Here is an 18,562-nt window from a genome sequence, read left to right as displayed (position 1 = left end):
TACTGCATCAGCATCCTTTCTGACCTCCCAATCTCCTGTTTCTCCCGATTTATCTTGGGTCACTGGATGGGAGCCAGAGCAATTTGAAGAGACAGTTGCAGGAGCCCCCTGCCCATCCCCAGGGTTCTGCCTTTGTAGAAGTTCGGGGGGGAGTTCAGATTCTGAGCTGGGGGTAGTGAAGGCCAGGCTGTGGACGTGGGGGGCTTCAGGAAGAAATCTGGCTAGGGGGTTGGGAGGTCTGTGCCCAGATTATCTTTCTATAGAAACATTCTGGGCATGTCACCCATCTCTTCAAAAATCTCCAGTGGTTGCCTATCAACCTCCATATCAAGCAAAAACTCTTCATTATTGACTTCAAAACTCTCCATCACCTTGCCCCCTCCTACCTCACCTCTCTTCTCTCCTTCTACATCCCAGCCCTCCCACTCTGTTCCTCTGGTGCTAACCTTCTCACTGTGCCTCATTCTTGCCTTTCCCGCCATCTACCCCTGCTCTGGAACGCCCTTCCTCCTCAAATCCGCCAAACAATCACACTTGCTCCTTTCTAAGCCCTATGGAAGACTCACCTCTTCCAGTGAATGAATGAATGAAGGCTTCCATGGTGCACGTGGCCCAGGGAGCAGGACTAGCCTCCAGGCACTGCCACTGTGGGTCCTGGATCCCTGCTGGGTTCCTGAGTCACTAGATGAGAGCCAGAGCAATATGAAGAGACAGTTGCAGCAGCCCTCTTCCCATCCCCAAGGTTCTGCCTTTGTAGAGATTGTGGTGGGGGGTGGTTCGGATTCTGAGCTGGGGGTAGTGAAGGCCAGGCTGTAGACGGGGGGGCCTTCAGGGAGAAATCTTGCTGGGGGTTGAGAGGTCTGTCCGACAAGGGGCCCCTGACACTTCAGAGTGTGGATCCGGGGCACTGGGCCCCTAGGAGGGTAGGATGGGCCAACCTGGGGAGTGTCTGTGCCCGTTTCAGACCCCTCACCACCCCTCTGGGCTCCGGCTCTGCAAAACTCCTTACCCTTGTTTTAAGACATTCAATCAGCTCTCCCTGTCCTACCTAACCCCACTCATTTCCTACTACTTCCCAGCCCACCCACTTTGCTCTTCTTAATGTCAACTGTACCTCAGTTTCATCTGTCTCACCAATCACTTTTTCCCCATGTCCTTCCTCTGCTCTGGAACTTCCTCCTCCTTCATATTCAACTGCCCACTGCTCTCCTCATCTTCAAAACTTTTCCATGACTCCTCCCAGAGGCTTTCTCTGACTAATCCCTCATTAACCCACCATATTCCCCTCCCTTTTGCATCACCTATGCATTTGGGTCTATATCCCATGTACCTTAAGCATTTTGATATTAACTCTGCCCCTAGCACTCATAGCCTTATGCTGAACAATTGCCCCATCTGTAATTTATTCTAATGCCTGTCTCCCCCTCTAGACTGTAAATACCTTTGGCAGGGCTTATGTATACCAACTCTACAGTATTGTAGTCTCCAATGTGCTTAGTACATTTCTCTGCATACCGTAAGTGCTCAATAAATACTACTGATGGATTGATTGCAGGGGGAAGAGAGGAGTGGGGGAAGGGAGCTATGAAAAACGAGGGTGAGGGGACTTGCCTCGTGATGGCAAATCTGCCTTCATACCCCTTGGTGAGGGTGGTCCTGGCCCTCTGATGGCTTCAAAGTCCCAGACATTCCCTCACCATGAGAGGCAGTGAGGGAGAGTGGCTGAAGCCTCTGTCGCTGTCCTACTGGATGGCCACGTTCAGGATTTCACCTTGAGGGCCTCATTGTCCTCCTCTTGAGCCTACCCAAGGAGAAACACTTTCCCAGAGACCTGCAGGAGTGGAGCATGGCTTTTCAGCCACAGAACTCCTGAAGACAGATATAAGAAATATAGTCTGCAAGTCTACCCTGGAAGGGCTACTGGTTTTCAAAAATGGTTCCGGAAAAATGACTAGGACGATGGTCGAAAATGTGACTGTAAGCAGTGAATCAACACAAGCAACAGAGCAGTTGCCAAGTGGCTGTGTGTGCATATATGCATAATCAAGATGCCGTGGGGTGCATAGAAACCTTCAATGCCCAGTTTTTTAGGTTTTTCTGAACCATATTTTATTATGTGAAATTATGCCATTAGATCAATTTGACAGCCAGAAATTCTTTTCCCAGTGTTTGTGAAATTCTTCCTCAGCAGTTGGCAACTCTGGGGAGCAGGAAAGAGCAGAAGGGGACCAAGATGGCAGCCCCATGCTTCAGTGGAGGAGCAGGGGAGTGCCAGCTGCTCTTGCCTCCTTCTCCCCCCTTTTTCCTGTGTGCCACCCACCTGCATCAAGGAGTAGTGGCATCGAGGTGAACCAGTCAGGCCAGGAAGCGAAGGAGGTGATGTGGGCAGGGGACCAGAGCAGCTCCTGTGCCAAGCTCCAGGCACCACTCACGCTGATAGAGGCCGCCGATGGGTGAAGCAGGAAATCCTGAGAGACGAGGAGAGGTCAGTTCTGGGAGCTGTGAACACCAATCAGAGGCCTCGAGGCCCCTGCCTGGCCTTGAGGAAAGATCATAGAGTGGGAGGCTGGGGTCCTGGGTTCTAATCCCAGCTCTACCAATTGTCTGCAGTGTGGGTAGGTTTGACCTAGGGCAAGTCACTTAACTTCTCTGGGACTCTTTTTCTTTATCTGTAAAATGGGGATAAGATTTCTGTTCTCTTTCGCTTTTAGACTGTGAGTCCCATGTGGGCTAGGAACTGTTATCTGATTTACTTATATTGGATTTACCCCAGATATTAATATTATTATTATTATCATTGTTACTGTATTTGTTAAGCTCTTCCTATGTGTCAAACACTGTTCTAAGCACTAGGTTAGATAGTCCCACATTGGGCTCCCAGTCTAAGTAGGAGGAAGAACAGGTATAGAATCCCCATTTTACCTATGAGGAAGCTGAGGCACAGAGAAGTGACTTGTCCAAGGTCACAGCAGACAAGTGAAGGAGCAGGGATTACAAACTAGGTCCTTCTGACTCCCAGGTCCAGGCTCTTTTCACCAGGCTACACTCTTTTTGATATGGGACAAAAACTCCCTCCTGGGTGAATTTGGGTGGGGCATCTCTGGGCAGAGTAGAAGCAGGAACCTGGGTCCATGGGTATTAATGGCGACCCGCCTCGCTCAGTGGAGGTCCCCAACTTCAGGAAGGGCCGGATACATTCAGGGGGTAAAGTACAGGGGGTCAGGGCTAAAAGGGGGCCCCTGAACACCCCACGGTGCAATCCCAGGTGTCCAAGAGGCTACCGCCCTCCAACCCATCTCCTTGCCAAAAGTCATCCTCAGGCACCACAGGACAGAGCACGCTTACCCCCAATTACTCTCCTCCCTTCTCTCCCCGCCCCCCACAACTAGTTCCATGCCAGGGAAACACAACCCCCAGCCATACAGGGAGCCAAAATGCCAATAGTCTCGTTAACAATACCTAAAAGTGCCACCCTGTCAATAAAAAAGTGCTAATTGAAGGGGCTACTAGCAGTTGTTAATTGGAACCTTGTTTGAACTATCAGTCCCTGCCAGCCTGGTAGGGAGAGAGGTTCTGGGGAGATCCCTTTTGGGTCAGGGAGCAGAATTCATAGTCACAGTCTTCTCCGCTAAACCAAGGAGATGTGATGTCCTTATAAGGTATCTTCCCCTGGGGACCATGAATCATCTGGCTCTTTGCAAAGGCCCACTCCAACGTGTCACTTTCTCTGGCTGTTTTGCAAAAAACGTTTGCCAACACTTGGTCTAGGGAGTCTGAGAATTACTGGTATGATCCCTCTGCAGGGATTCCTACAGGCTGCTGCTGCTGGCTCCTTGTCATGGCATGACCCAAGCCCCGTGGAAGCAGTCCTCTCGCCTCTGTCTCCACTTTTCAGATCTCGCAGCTGACAATACAGGCAAGATTTGGTTGTGATGAGGAGGCTGCCTTTGCGCTTTGGCCCCCAAAGGTCCCCTGGAGGTTATGCCCTCCCGGATGACTCGGAGAAGATGAGCCATCATCATCATCATCATCATCATCATCACAGTATTTGTTAAGAGCTTATATGTTTCAAGCACTGGGGTAGATACCAGGTCAGACACAGTCCCTATCCTTTGTAGAATTTTCTCCATTGGGTAACTGCTTCGGGACAAGGTTGCCCAAGTCACCTGCAGATGGGTCCGCTGCTGCTGAAAGCACAGGGACAACCAGGCTTTCATCAGAGCAGCTGCCAACAGGGCGATAATTTATGGACACCCTGGAAAAATCAGCTCAAAGTGAGCTGAAAATGCCCTTGTCTGTAAAGCCCATAAAGATATTTCCATACTATGGCATTCGACTGCCCTGGAAGTAGCTTCTCACTTCAGAGATAAAATTTATAAGTGATTAGCAACCTTGTAAAGTCACTTTGTTCCTGCCACCATGGAGAGGGAGAAAAGTAAGAGAGACTGTCTGTTTGCAGCTACCCTCGATTAAGAAGTAGTTAGGTGGAATAGAAGAGTCTGCTGTTACTGTTCTACCACAGTTTTACAAAAAATAATGCTCTCATTTCGAACATTTATGTCTTTTTAATGGTATTTGTTAACTGCTTACTCTGTGCCAGGCACTGTACTAAGTGTTGGGGTAGGTACAAGATAATCAGGATGGACCCAGTCTTTGTCCCACATGGGGCTCACAGTCTTTAACCCCATTTTGTACAGGAGGTAACTGAGGCATAGAGAAGTTAAGTGACTTTTCCAAGCCAGCACACAGCTGACGAGGATTCTAATCCTCATGCTCCTCAAGCACACATTCATCATCAAAAATGCAATTCATCATCGAGCACTTACTATATTCAGAGCACTGTACACAGCGCTTGGGAGGGTACAAGTCCAGTCCAGTTCATGTCCAGGTATTATACAAGTGCCCATGAGACATCTGCCATCAACCTTCAAGTCAATCCGAGGCCTCTGGGACATTTAATAATGTTGGTATTTGTTAAGCGCTTACTATGTGCCGAGCACTGTTCTAAGCGCTGGGGTAGACACAGGGGAATCAGGTTGTCCCACGTGGGGCTCACAGTCTTCATCCCCATTTTACAGATGAGGTAACTGAGGCACCGAGAAGTGAAGTGACTTGCCCACAGTCACACAGCTGGCAAGTGGCCGAGCCGGTATTCGAACCCATGACCTCTGACTCCAAAGCCCGTGCTCTTTCCACTGAGCCACGCTGCTTCTCTCCTCAGGACCTTTCTTGAAAAAAAAATTATTACTTTGGAAAATCTTTAGCCCAAAGCATATTCTAAGTTGTCAGGTCTGGGGAACTAAATAGTTCTGGAGAGAACCTTAAGTGAGCTCTAGGTCCCCAGGGTCCTGGTTCCAGAAACTATTTTGGCTAAATCTAAAAGAAATGGCAGGACTGGACTGACTGAAGTTTTTAAGGTAGAGTTTGTTGAACTCTTACTTTGTGGCAAGCAGTGTTCTAAGCACTGGGGTAGACATCAAATAATTAGGTCAGGGTAGATGCAGGTTAGCCCAACTCGCAGTTAAAGAAATGACTGAAACTTCGTAAGATGTTTTAAAACACAAACCCTGGACACATTATGGCAGGCACTAGAGGTGCAAAAATAAGGTACTTACAGCCATTTAAACTTTTTTTATATACCTCAGCCCAGATTAAACTCTTAGGATCTTCCTCTCCGCCTCCCCCCCCCCCCCCGCCCCCGCTGAAACAATTGGGTTTTGGAAACTGCAAACCCTATTGGAGGTAAATAGGCTGCTCACACTTCAACAGCTACTGGTTTCGAGGGTACTCAATATCTACTACTAATTGAGACTTTTTGTTTCCACACTAAGGAGGTGGTGCGAATCCCCAGGACTTTGCCATTTAGCGGGGTCTTTATGGTGAGCCAGACCACACTGCAGCCCACGTTTCCCCCAGAGAAAATCCACAGATGGGATTGCAGTTAAAAACTTCCACTTTGAAAGCCCAATTCGAAAAAAGCCACAGCAGAATGGCAGAGTTCTAGCAGTGATACAGCCGTTGTAGCAGTGATACAGCCCTCATCCTGGAGTCCGGCCCCCAGTTTTCAGAGATCAGGAAAAAAAATGGCCATTCATAGCCAATCACTGGATTGGCTTGAGACTTGGGATGATGTGCCTTGGAGATTCAAATTTAGAAAAGGAAATGTAGAAAGGGTGCTCATGAATTTCTTACCCCCAGTTCCTCTCCTTCTATCAATGTTTGCTACCAGGCTTATTCCAGTGAGATTTATAAAGCCAGAAATAAGGAGACCCCCTTTCTCTGCTCCTTTCCTTCCCTAAAGGAGCGGGGTCAACAGCCAAGATAGACTTTGGTGTAGGAGAAATAAGGAATGTGTATTTTGACATTACTAGAAAATTTCTCAGTAGGGTAAAAATCTCTGCTGGTCCTTTTTGAAATAGGTGCTGGCCAATGGAACGATTTCATCCTTCCATGTCTGCTACAGAATGTTACAATGAAAGTGAGCATAGAGAAGAGAGAGTGAAATGGCAGTGGAGATAACATCCTCTCTGCTCCCAGCTGAGTAGTAAATAGCCTGTTTGTTGTTTACTTCTAATGACCATCCCATCCTCTCCAGAAGATCACCTATGCCTAACTACTTCTATTTCTTGTGACATCTTAATTTTCTTTTTAGTTCCTCAAAAACCGAACTATAAGGTTGGGGAAGCAGCATGGCACAGTGGATAGAGCATGGGCCTGGGAGTCAGAAGGTCATGGGTTCTAATGCCAACTCCACCATTTGTCTGCTGTGTGACCTTAAGCAAGTCACTTCACTTGTCTGTTCCTCAGTTACCTCATCTGTAAAATGGGGAATAAGACTGTGAGCCCTATGTGGGACAGAGACTGTGTACAGCCTGATTTGCTTGTCTCCACCCCAGTGCTTAGTACAGTGTCTGGAACATAGTAAGTTCTTAAAAATACCATTGTTAGTATTATTATTATTATTATTATCATTATTTTGGGATACACCAAAAACTGTGGGTGTTTTGGAGGAGAGTGGTCATCAGTAGCAACAACATTCTGGTGATTTTCTGATTCTTCAAGGCTACCAGATCTAATAGGCAGTTTGCCACCATGCTCCCAAGACCTAAGAAGACCTCTAAAAAGATAAGCAGAAATAGGAAGCAGGATAGCCTAGGAGAAAGAGCACAGGCGTGGAAGTCGGGAGACCTGGGTTCTAAACCCCTTTCTGCAACTTGCCTGCTGTGCTTAACTTCTCCTTGCTTCCATTTCCTCATGTGTAAAATGGGGATTCAAAACCTGTTTTCCCTTCTTCTTAGATTGGGAACTCCATGTGGGAAAGAGACCATCTCTCCAACCTGATTGTCTTGTATCTATGCAATGCTTGGTTAATGATGTTTATTGTTAATCAGTTAATGATATTTATTGAGTGCTACATGCAGAGTACTATATTAGTACTGTACGACTGAATGAATGAATCGTCATTTGGGAGAGAACTATACGAGTTGGTCAACGTGTCCCTCGCCCACAAGGAGCTTATAGTCATACTTAACAAATATTATTATTATTATTATTGCTGTCGTTATTATTAAAAAGGAAGGGCTGGGCAACTGCTGGCAGCAGCAAAGGAACAGTGGTGATTGTCTTTGAGGTCACTAAATTGTGGACAGCAAAGGCAGGACGAAGGAGTAAGAATAGCTGAGGACTACCTTAAAGAAGAACGGGACAATATTATCTTCAACAGTGAGGACAGGAGAATGACTATAGAGGAGAACCCAAGCATGGCAAAAAGAAGCAGTTGAATAGACCGTTGAGCTCCTCTAGGGCAGGGAGTGTGTCTACAAACATTACTGTATCCTTCTGAGCCCTTAAAACCATACTCTGTGCTCAGGAAGTACCAAACAACTACCGCTAATTGATAAGGGGAAAATCCCAACCCCAAAGAGGGGACATAAAGAAGATCCTTGATCACCTAGCAAAATTCAACAGGATGGTGGGGGGAGTGAAATCATACCAGCCTCCTCCATGTGTGACCCATGCCCTGAAACCCCCAGGAGACAAGGTCAGAGATGAAGAAGCCCACCCCAAGGGCAGACCAGGAAGGAACATGGAATGCTCCAGTGGGCAAAGGGGGATTGTGATAGTGGGATCTTTGCTCTGTGCAACTATACCAGTGTGGTAGCTTTGCACTTCCTTGTTTGTGTGGGCTCATTTTCGGAGCGGAAATTACACTGAGGCAGGAGGGTTGAGGCTTCCGTGAGGGGAGTTCTCTTACAGCGGCCCAGAGACGTTGTTGGCGGGGCGGTAACCGTCAGCAGCAACACTCTGGTGCTTTTCAGCTTCTCCAGGGCAACCAGATATGACAAGGCAGTTTGCAACCATAGAGACCTAAAAATAAAGGCCTTAAGGAGATCTGTCATCTCCTAAGGGAGGGAAGGCAGATTAGAGTTTAAAGAATTGGTAGTGGGGCATGATGGGGTCCTGCATCCCTACTTCGAATCCAAATCTGATGAATGGACAGCTACCGGGAAAGTCACCTACTATCTGGCTCCCCTTTGCATCATCAGTCCATTATGCTGTCCAGACTGACAGATGAATAAAATAAAATACCCACCCACATGGGTTTGGAGGTGGAAGAGGCAAAGAACATGGGAAAAGGGGGAGTTGCAGCCACTGGCAAAACAAAAGAATAAGCAGTAAAATTATGTGGTGTGAGGTGATTATAATTAATTATAATTTTGGTATTTATTAAGCACTTACTATGTGTCAAGCCCAGTACCAAGCACCGGAGTAGATACAAGGTAACCTGGACCCACATGGGGCTCGATCTGAGTAGAAGGGAGGATTAACTGGAAACATAATGCTAGCACATACATACAAGGGGATGCTACTAGAGCAAACGCAGGAGAGAAATTAGGAGAAAAGTCATCTCTAGCTCCTCCCTCGAGGCCTTGACTGGACATAGATCATGGCCCAGAATATACCATTAAAGGGATGTCCAGAGGAGGGATGGAAGAAGATGAGCTGGCATGATGGCAGAGGACCCTCTGGAAGATGAGGAGGAACAGGCAGGTCCAAGATGGACATCTAGCAGGAGGAATCACATCTCTCACATTGGCTCCTTTGAAATTGAAGACCATGTACTGAATCGTGGACCAAGAACAGGGGCGGTAGGAGACTGGCCAGCTCTGGGGGCAAGAGAGGCCTCCAGTGGTTCAAAAGGAAACAAATTTCTGAGAGCAGGGGATGGCGGGAGGGAGACTGGTCAGCTCCGGGGCTCATTTTTATCATCTTCCCCCTGAAGCTGGACCTGGGGCAGTTTGGGGGCCAATAACATGTACTGGCAGCAGAGAAAGGATGGGGAGACCATTTCAAGCTGGCCCTATCCGAAATGGATTTAGCTTTGGGCCTGGTCCACATACTTTGGTCTTCTTGAATCTTTCAAGAGTTACCAGCCCCAGGGCTCTTGAACAAACTCAGGCACCTTTCTGGGCCAGTAAAATTGAATATTCCCTTTGTACAGCCACAGCTCTTTCTGAGTCCACAGAATGAAAGGGGCCAAGCTGCTTGGCTTGCCTGACCTCAACCTGGCCTGTACTGCAAGGATCCAGCCACTTCTTTATTTTATATTTCCTAAGCGCTTAGTGCAGAACATTGCTCTAAGTGGGTGCTTAATAAATACAGATACTAACACTAGTAGTTCATGCATCTCCAGACACCCTCGAATGTCCTATCTGGCCCCTTTAAACTCTAGGCTAGAATAAATGTTCCCAAGGAGAGAGCGGGGAGGTGTGAGGCACAGGGTTCAGTCAAATATTAGTCCCCACCCACCACACTCTCATTAGAGGTGGTGGAACCCCATCATGGGATTTCTGGTTTGGTATAAGGACTCTTCTTGACCAAGTAGAGCCAAAATCCCCCCAGAAGGTCGCAGGAACTGACTTCCCCACCATTGTCTTGGCATGTATGAGAGTTATCCATATAAAGGTTGTTTTGTTCCAGACTATAATAACATGCCTACTTTTGCTTCATCCATATCATCATCATCAATGGCATTTATGGAGTGCTTACTGTGTGCCAATCCCTGTGCTTGGGAGAATACAAAGAGTTGGTAGACTTGTTCCCTGCCCACAAGGAGCTTACAGCCTAGAAGATCATCCGCCATTGCCTTATTTCACCTCCCCATCCACCTCCAGCCATCTCTTCTTTATACTGCCCAATAGTAATGTTCCCTACATTAAACAACAAATAGAATTTCATTTTTCTTAAAAAGTCTTTTAAATTCTAGTCAGTGTGAAATATTCCAACAAGGAATAGGAAAGATGAAGTCACTTTTTAGGTTCTGGGAGTTAGGGGACACTGCCTAACAAAATATTTTTCCAATTCTTGTGTTACTTCTTTAGCCAAACTAATTTTAAACCTGAAAATTGGCATTGTTGTCCACTGGGTACTCTGGGGACTGACGGAAACAAAACATATGCTTTTTAGGGTGTAAAAATGAAATATGTTACTTTTAATATGTAAAATATTGCTACACAAAATTTCATTATTAGATGGTTTGCTTTTTTAAAAAAACTTATTCATAAAACACCCACTTTCACCACAGTCCATCACACCCTCACATCTTTGAGCACCCACAGGGTCTTGTCCTCCCTCCTCTCCCCTGGACAGGTCTTCCTTTTCCAAAAGTGGGTTTTGGAGCTCTCCATCCAGTGACACTCCACGACTGTGGGCCAGCTGCAGAGATCTCCTTGCTTTCTCTCAGTTGAAGTGACCAAAATGAGGCCAGTAGACAGGGGTGATTGAATTTTGGTCTTTTTCAAGAACCTGCATTTTTACATTAGTGGAGCCCTGTCCTGGTGTGAACTGAAGCAACTCTGAAAAAGGAGATGAGTGGGCTTTTCAGTCAAATGATGTGCTCTATCCCGAAGAGGAGCTTCATCAATAGGGTTAACATTTGGAAAAATGAAGGATTAGACAACTGCCAAATTTCATTTTGTTTGGAAAAGTTCCTTGCTCCTTCATTTTTCAATTTAATGCCCTCACAAATGCACCTAACTCTTTGCAAAAGGTAAAGTTTGATGGTTCTGGGGACCTCTGTTTTCTGCCTACTAGAGGTTGGCACTTCAGCATTTCTGAATAAGGTCCAGCCCTCAGGCTTCCACTTGGATCCCAAGAGGTCACTTTGTGAAACAACAGCTAAAATATCTGCAGGATTTCTATTTCTCTGCCAATGAAGACCTGACAACTAAGTGGTTACATAATCAGGAATTTTGGACTCTGAAGGACAAATCAATGACCTCAAAATATACAGATATATATATATATATATATATATATATATATATATATGTTTGACTGCATATATGTATGTATGTACATGTATATACATATATCAATCAATGGTATTTACTGAGTGCTTACTTTTTTTAATGGTATTTGTAAGCATTTACTGAGTGTCAAGCACTAAGTGCTGGGGTAGATATGAATCAATCAGGTTGGACATACTCCCACATGGGGCTCACAGTTTAACTATGAGGGAGAACAAGTATTGAGTCCCCATTTTACAGGCAAAGAAACTGTGGCACAGAGAAGTGAAGTGATTTGCCCGAGGTCACACAGCAAGTAGGTGGGCCGTGCTGGGATTAGAGCCCAGGACCTCTGACTCTCAGGCTTAGGCTTTTTCTACTGGGCCACACTACTTCCCTGTAAGCAGAGCACTTTAGTAAGCACTTGGGAAAGTACAATGTAACAGAGTTGGTAGATATGATGATCCTTGTCCACAAGGAGCTTGCAGTTGACAAGGAGAGGGAGACATTCAAATCTATTAGGTAGAGAAGAATGAGTAAAGTATTAATTTTTTAATACAGAGGAATTGTGCTGGGTTGCGTACCAAAGTGCTTAAGGGTAATAATAACAGTGGTACTTGTTAAATGCTTACAATGTGCCAGACACTGTATTAAGCACTGGGGTGGATACAAGCAAATCAAGTTGGACACAGTCCCTGTCCCACATGCGGCTCAGAGTCTCAATTCCCAATTTACAGATGAGGTAACTGAGGCACAGAGAAGTGAAATGACTTTTCCCAAGATCACCCAGCAGAAAAGTGGCACAACTGGGACTAATACCCAAGTCCTCCTGACTCCCAGGCCTGTGTTCTATCCACTAGACCATGCTCCTCTTTGTTAGGAAAACACTCAAACTAATTAATCAATCATATTTACTGAGTTCTTATTGAGTGCAAAACACTGCACCAAGCACTTGAGAGAGGCCAGTATAACAAGAGTTGATAGACACGTTTCCTGCCCAGTGAGCTTACAGTCTAGATTTACAGTCTAAACTGTGATTATGGTGATCACCAAGGCTAGACCTGCCTTTTTCTCTTGATATTAGTTAGCAGTGAACTACTCCTGCTGTCTACCAGAACTGCATTACTATCTACCTGCACATCAAGGGTTTGAGGGAAACCTAGGGGGCAGATATTGCTGAGTTTAAGCAGCAGACAGTCCCAGAAGAAGGACCAAGGTGTGATGTCTACCAGCAATGCCAGTGACTGCCAAATGTGAGAGAATTTATTCACTCCCTAACCAGGCTGGAAATCAGCTTTCACCAGGTATGGGAGGTCTGGCAAAATGATTTTGGAGAAGTAGTCTTGCCCCTCCATGTCAAAAGAGAAGGGCGTGAGAAAAAATGCTAAACTCCCTGCTTGAGGTGATTAGCTAGAAAGTACACTGTGGCCACACATTCTGCCACAAGGGATCCCCTATCTGGAGGGACTGATGGGCACTAGGATGGATTTGAGGACAAACTTGATAATTGAGGGTAGCAAATCCCCCAGAGAGTTACACAGAAGCCATGGGAAGTGGTTCAGATTCCCCGGAAAATAGGGTTGAGATGGGGCCAAGGCCTACTTATGATCTAAAGGAGGACAAAGGCTGTTAATGGAAGTCTTCAGAGACCCAGTATAGATATATACCAGGCCACAGAACAAAAGACTGGACTTGGGGCTCTCTACCTATGGCCAGGGAGTCTGGTAAATTTTCCCCCATCATTTTAAAGGCACCAAGGGTGAGGCCGATATGTGGAAGCTTTGTTTCCAGAGCCTCGTGGATTGGGGTTGGGGGAGGAAAGGCAGGCAACCTCTTCAGAAGGAGGCTGTGTGTACTGAGGGGAGAGCGGGTGCCCAAAAGCAGTGTTCCTTTCCCCACCCATCCTTGGAGAAAGAGAGGTGCACGGACAGGGCCACTGATTTGGACTCTGGAAGGCTGAGGGGACCTAAAGCTTCTAGGCATGTTCCTGGACAACTACAGTAGTCATCAACTAATCAGTGATATTTTTGGAGCGCTTAGAATACAATACAACCGAGCTGTTAGACACCATCCCTGCCCACAAGGAGCTTACAGTCTAGGGGATCTGTCTTCAGGACAGACCAGTGTCAGAACCCAAGCCGAACCACCCAAGATGGTCTGGATGATGTGGAAGTAAGACCTGACCCAAGACATCAGAACTGATAGATCCAGGGCAATGACTCAGCTCCTGTGGTCCTTTGGGTCCCTACCAGCTGGGAGAGCCACCAGGGAAAAACACAGCAAAACTAAAGGATCTGGTTCTCCACCCAAGACATCACAAGGAAATAACCTCCAGGAGGTCATGTACTCATCGGTACAAAGCCCCTAAAAAGGACATCCCTCATAGATCAGCATAAATGGGCAGAGCGCGTTTATGGAAAAGATTTCTTTCCAGAAAATTTATACATTTATACATTGGGCAAATGTAGCTTGAAGCACTATGTGAGCAGGAGCTGAACTGCAAAATGTTTTGGATATAAACAATGTGGATGAAACATCTGTCACCAAAGACAGAAGTTAAGCTTCTGATGAAACAGGTATGTCTATATGTCTATAGATATAGAGATATATAGATATATATATAGATATATAGATATAAATATATATATATACGTAGAAAAACTGTGTTAAGATTAAGAACCTTGGTTGTTTGTGAACCACCCCAGATTTCAATTCACAACAATTCCTTTCATCAGGGGCTGCAGGCTGGGGCCTCAAAGGGACTTCTCAAGCCCCCGAGGATGCAACCCCCTGTCTCGTAGGCTGTTTCTCATGCTGCCATCCCCGCCAAGCACAGCTGGATGGGATAAGGTGCCCACTCTCTTGCAATGAAATGTTCTTCCTGACCTACTGCCAGGGACCAGATGCAGGAGGCCTGTGGGAACCACGGCCCCAGGCAACCCAACTCAGAAGATTCTGGGATCGGCAACGCTAAGCTGGGAAGGAGAAGGAGCAGGTGAAGCTGCAAGGAGAGAAGCCAGGGCTGAGGGACTCCCCTCTTCCTCCTTCACTTGTTCTTTCCTCTTCTTCCCCTGCCCCCTGGCTGGGAGAGTCGAGTCCCAGACCAAACCACGCTACCATGAAGAGTCCCATCCAGCACCACTAGCCAGGAGCCAGGAACATTCATTCGGGGTGAGAGGTTGCGATTCACAGGTGTCCCCATAGTGGGAGGCCCTGAGCAATCAGGTCCCTTCTCATCAGGCTGGGTGTGGAGGGGTGCCCAAATGGCGGGGTGAAAGGAGTTCAACCTGATCTCCAAATCAAAGGTTGCTTATGATTTTCAATGAAGGAGGTGGCAGGGAGAACAAAAGACATGAGCAGTGGGAACACTGTGGGAAAATTGCTTCGAGCCAGCTCAGGCTAAAAACTGTGTTCGTTCTGAAGAGGAATAGGGCAATGCCCACAGAAGACACCAACTCGGACCAAACATCTCTTATACCCTGATGTGCTTTCAGAACCAGGAAAAGGAGTGCAGACTGGGGCATCTGAACTGGGGAATGTCAGAGGACAGTGGAGCTAAGGTGTGAAGGAGAGGGGTAAAGCAATAAGAACTGAGCTATTCATTAATCAGATCAGACATACTCTCTGCCCCAAGCAAGGCTCACAGTCTAACGGTGGGGGAGGGAGAAGAGATTCATCCGTTTTACAGATGAAGAATCTGAGGCACAGAGAAGTCAAGCGACTTGCCCGATTCCACATAGCAGGCAAGTGACAGAGTCAGGATTAGAAAACTGGTCTGCTGACTCCCAGACCACTCTTTCTGTTAAGCCAAGCTGCTTCTATAGCTTCCCAGGCTGTTGTGTCTGGGTGTAGAAAAGGGGCTTTTTGCAAATATCACAAGCAGTCTGTGATACGATATAAGTGTAGATCAAAATACCACTTTAGTTTTGAGTGCGACACTGAGTGTGGGGAGACTAGAGGGGCATTAGCACAGACTGCAGTAACCCAATATGAGGCCATCTCTATGGGAAGATGGAGTATGGGGTATGAGGAGGGCCCACACACAATTCACAGAAAACACCAGAGAAGGGGGGCCAACTCCTCTATTACCCACCTTCTCTGGTGCCAGTTCCCACAGGGTAACCGAAAAATGAGTCCCTTCTCTAAAACAGATAAGAGTCATTTCTCTGAAGCAGATAACACACTTTGGTTACTGTGTTACCTCGCATTCGACAGAAACCGAAAAATATTTCACAATATCAGATTGGAAGATTATATATCTTTGGCTGAGGAAGACTGAACTTTCTCTTCTGGTGACAACTCGGGAATTTTAAAATGTATTACTAAAAAAACCATGTTTGTGAACCAAATAATTGATGAAACAGTTCCCACATAAAAACACCAGAGTTGGGCTTCTAGTTGCACCAGAATAGCAGATTATTCTTTTGTATTTACTTTGTTATTCATTAGTGAATCATTAATAAATGCCCTCATTGGTGAACCACTGAAAGTTTCATTATACAAATCTGTTTGCCGGGACAGAGGCCAGGAAAAGCCCATGCCAATTCGTCTTGATGACAAAAGCAAAAATGATCAGGAAAATACAAATGTTTCAAATATGTAAAAATTAATCATCATCTAGACATAACCATGACTGGGAATGAAATATTCGGTAAAAGGAGACTTGAAAAATATGTCTGGGAAGGTTTTGTTTAATTTTGTGGTATTTGTTAAGCACTTACTATGTGCCAGAAACTACTAAAAGGCCGGGGTTGATACGTGAATCTGATAATCAGGTAGGACACAGTTCCTACCCCATATAAGGTCACAGTCTTAATTGGACAGGACAGTTGTAAAACTCCCTCTCTGTAGAAATTTCAGGGCTGTGAGTCCCTGATCAATGAAAATATTCTTTTCATAGGTACAGTAACAGAGTAATTTCACCAAACCAAGAAATGAAAGCACTTCTGGAATTTGTGAATTTCTGAGAAGACGAATGAAGGTGTTCTAAATGCAGGGTCAAGAATGAGACCCTACACATGGTTTTATATTTAACTACGCACCATTGAAGTTCAATAATAGTTCAGGAGAAGTTACATAAAATAACAGCAGAGAAATGAAAAGTAACAGTGTTTCAAAATCAACACTGCAAGGTAGCAATTTAAAATCAAGTGGCTCAACCTTATCTATTGAACGCTGTGTACAGGCCATTGTACTAAGCGCTTGGGAGAATGTAACAGTTGGTGAAACACTGTCATTCCCTACCTATAATGAGCTTACAGTCTAAGGATGCCCCAAGTTTTTGAACGGAGGGCTGGTCTGCCAAAATCCTCACACTTCGGTGTCACTGTTGAAAACCGTTAGCTAGAATCAGTTTAGCATTGTTTTATTTCTTACAAACAAGGCTTTCCTGCCTGAAAGAAGCTGGAATCAGTTTAGCATTGCTTTATTTCTTATGACAAGGCTTTCTTGCCGGAAAGAAACTTACAATCTAAGAAGAAAATTCAATCTATCAAAACCCAACATTAATAGTGAATTTTGCGGACAAACCAAAAGTAGATCTAACATCTAAGAAACCTAGTCAATACACAATTTTTTCTTCTGATACACAAGACTGAAAGACCTTACTTTTTTTTTAATAATGATAAAGCCCTATATATTTGTGAACCTCTGGGGCTTTCATTTGATGATGTTGTGCCAGACAGAGCCCAGTTCAAGCTCTGCTGGTTCCTAGACACCTGAGAGGCCACACCAATTGCCTTCTTGATTCCAAAGGCAAAAATGATGGAGGGGATTTGCAAAAGTTTCCGAGCCTAAGAATTCACTGCCATGTAAACACGTCTGATCCTGGGAAAACAGAGTTGCCTTCAGTTCCAGTACGATACTGCTATTGGTGAGACTGTGCCCAGAAGTGTGAGCACTCAGTGTTGAAAACACTAATTATAAAAAGACCAGGAAGGTAATAAACGAATGGAGAGCCGCAACGCACTGCGGCTGAAGAGGTAGAGTTTCCGTGCTGCTCGCCGTTCAGGTGAGGCTGATCTGAGTCCAACGGTCATAACTGCTTCAGCCAGTCTTCCAATCCCAGCGTTCTAAAGATTGGGAGCACCACCATTGGGGGGGGGGGGGGGGCCCGGACACCAGGGCATGATGTCCTTTCCCTTAGGCCATGCTGATTCCTCCTTTTGATGATAGTTTGCCTGAACCCTTTTATAAAGGAAGCTTCCCCCTTAGGTGATTGTAGGTTTGACAAGATATCATCAAGAGGAGGAATTAACTTTCAGAAAATGATTTCATACACCATCATCACATCCCTCATACAGTGCCCTTTCCAGGAATAACAGCAGTTTCACCAGAGCTGAACAATGTTACTCAGATCTGGTTGTCACCCTGCCCGATAATGAGGGCAATCAGGGTCACCCACCTGAGCTGTGCTGGCTGTGGATGAGGCCCGTGGGGGCTGAGGGAGAAGCGGAGTGTTCCCGCTTGCTTGGGTTGCCGATGAGAGGCGTGAGCCCTCAGTGTCAGGTCAGGAGCCAAGGTGGGTGCATGCACTATGAGAAGCACTCTGAATGCCATGGCAGGAGTCGGGGAGGAACCCTGGTGCTGGGACGCAGGAGGGAGAGAGGGCCTGTGCAGAGATCTGAGGCTGCCACAGGGCTGGCGTCCCCCTCTCCCCCACCTCCTCAGAAATTAGAGCTCTGATCCCAGTTCACCCCCTTCTCCCAAGTTGGTTAATGGTTGGTGGCTAGTAGCTGGCTCGTGGTTGGTCAGTGCTTGGCTAGCTGGTTGGCTGGGGCTCTCTAGTGGTTGGTGGTTTGCTGGCTCTCTGGCTGGCTTGCTGGCCGGAGGTTCACTGCTGACTTGGTGTTGGCTAGCTGGTGTCTGGCTGGCTGTCTGGCAAACTTGCTGGCTGGGAACTCGGTTGACTCTCTGACTGGCTTGCTGTCTGGCTGGTGGCTAGCTAGCTGGTTGGCTGACTGGCTGGCTTGCTGGCTAGTTGGTGGTAGCTAGCAGGTTGGCTGACTCTCTAGCTGGCTTGCTGGCTGACTGACTGACTGACTAAGGCTTCACAGGTTGGCTGATTGATTGCCTGGCTGGTGCCCTCTAGACAGTATTTGCCCTCTAGACAGTAAGGGAACATGTCTTCCTAATCTGTTGTATCATAATCTCCCAATTGCTTAATAAATAATAATAGTAATGGTATTTGTTAAGTGCTTACTATGTGCCAAGCACTGTTCTAAGCCCTGGAGGGAGATACAAGGTAATCAGATTGTCCCACAAGGGGGTCACAG

At 46.2% G+C, this 18,562-nt stretch overlaps 1 long non-coding RNA gene across 1 annotated transcript; it reads right to left on the bottom strand.

The window, feature by feature from the left end:
* Positions 1-2,083: 2,083 nt before the first annotated feature.
* LOC120638941 lies at positions 2,084-18,110 on the bottom strand. Its single transcript, XR_005660997.1, has 2 exons — positions 17,692-18,110; positions 2,084-2,468 (listed from the first exon to the last, which is right to left on the bottom strand). It is a non-coding gene; the product is annotated as an uncharacterized LOC120638941 (long non-coding RNA).
* Between the last annotated feature and the right edge of the window lie 452 nt (positions 18,111-18,562).

This window comes from Ornithorhynchus anatinus, chromosome 17 (assembly GCF_004115215.2).
Source record: "Ornithorhynchus anatinus isolate Pmale09 chromosome 17, mOrnAna1.pri.v4, whole genome shotgun sequence".
In the NCBI taxonomy this organism is placed as follows: Eukaryota; Metazoa; Chordata; class Mammalia; order Monotremata; family Ornithorhynchidae; genus Ornithorhynchus; species Ornithorhynchus anatinus.
Note: the sequence above shows the minus strand (reverse complement) of the source record. Positions and strands in the feature narration are given on the sequence as shown.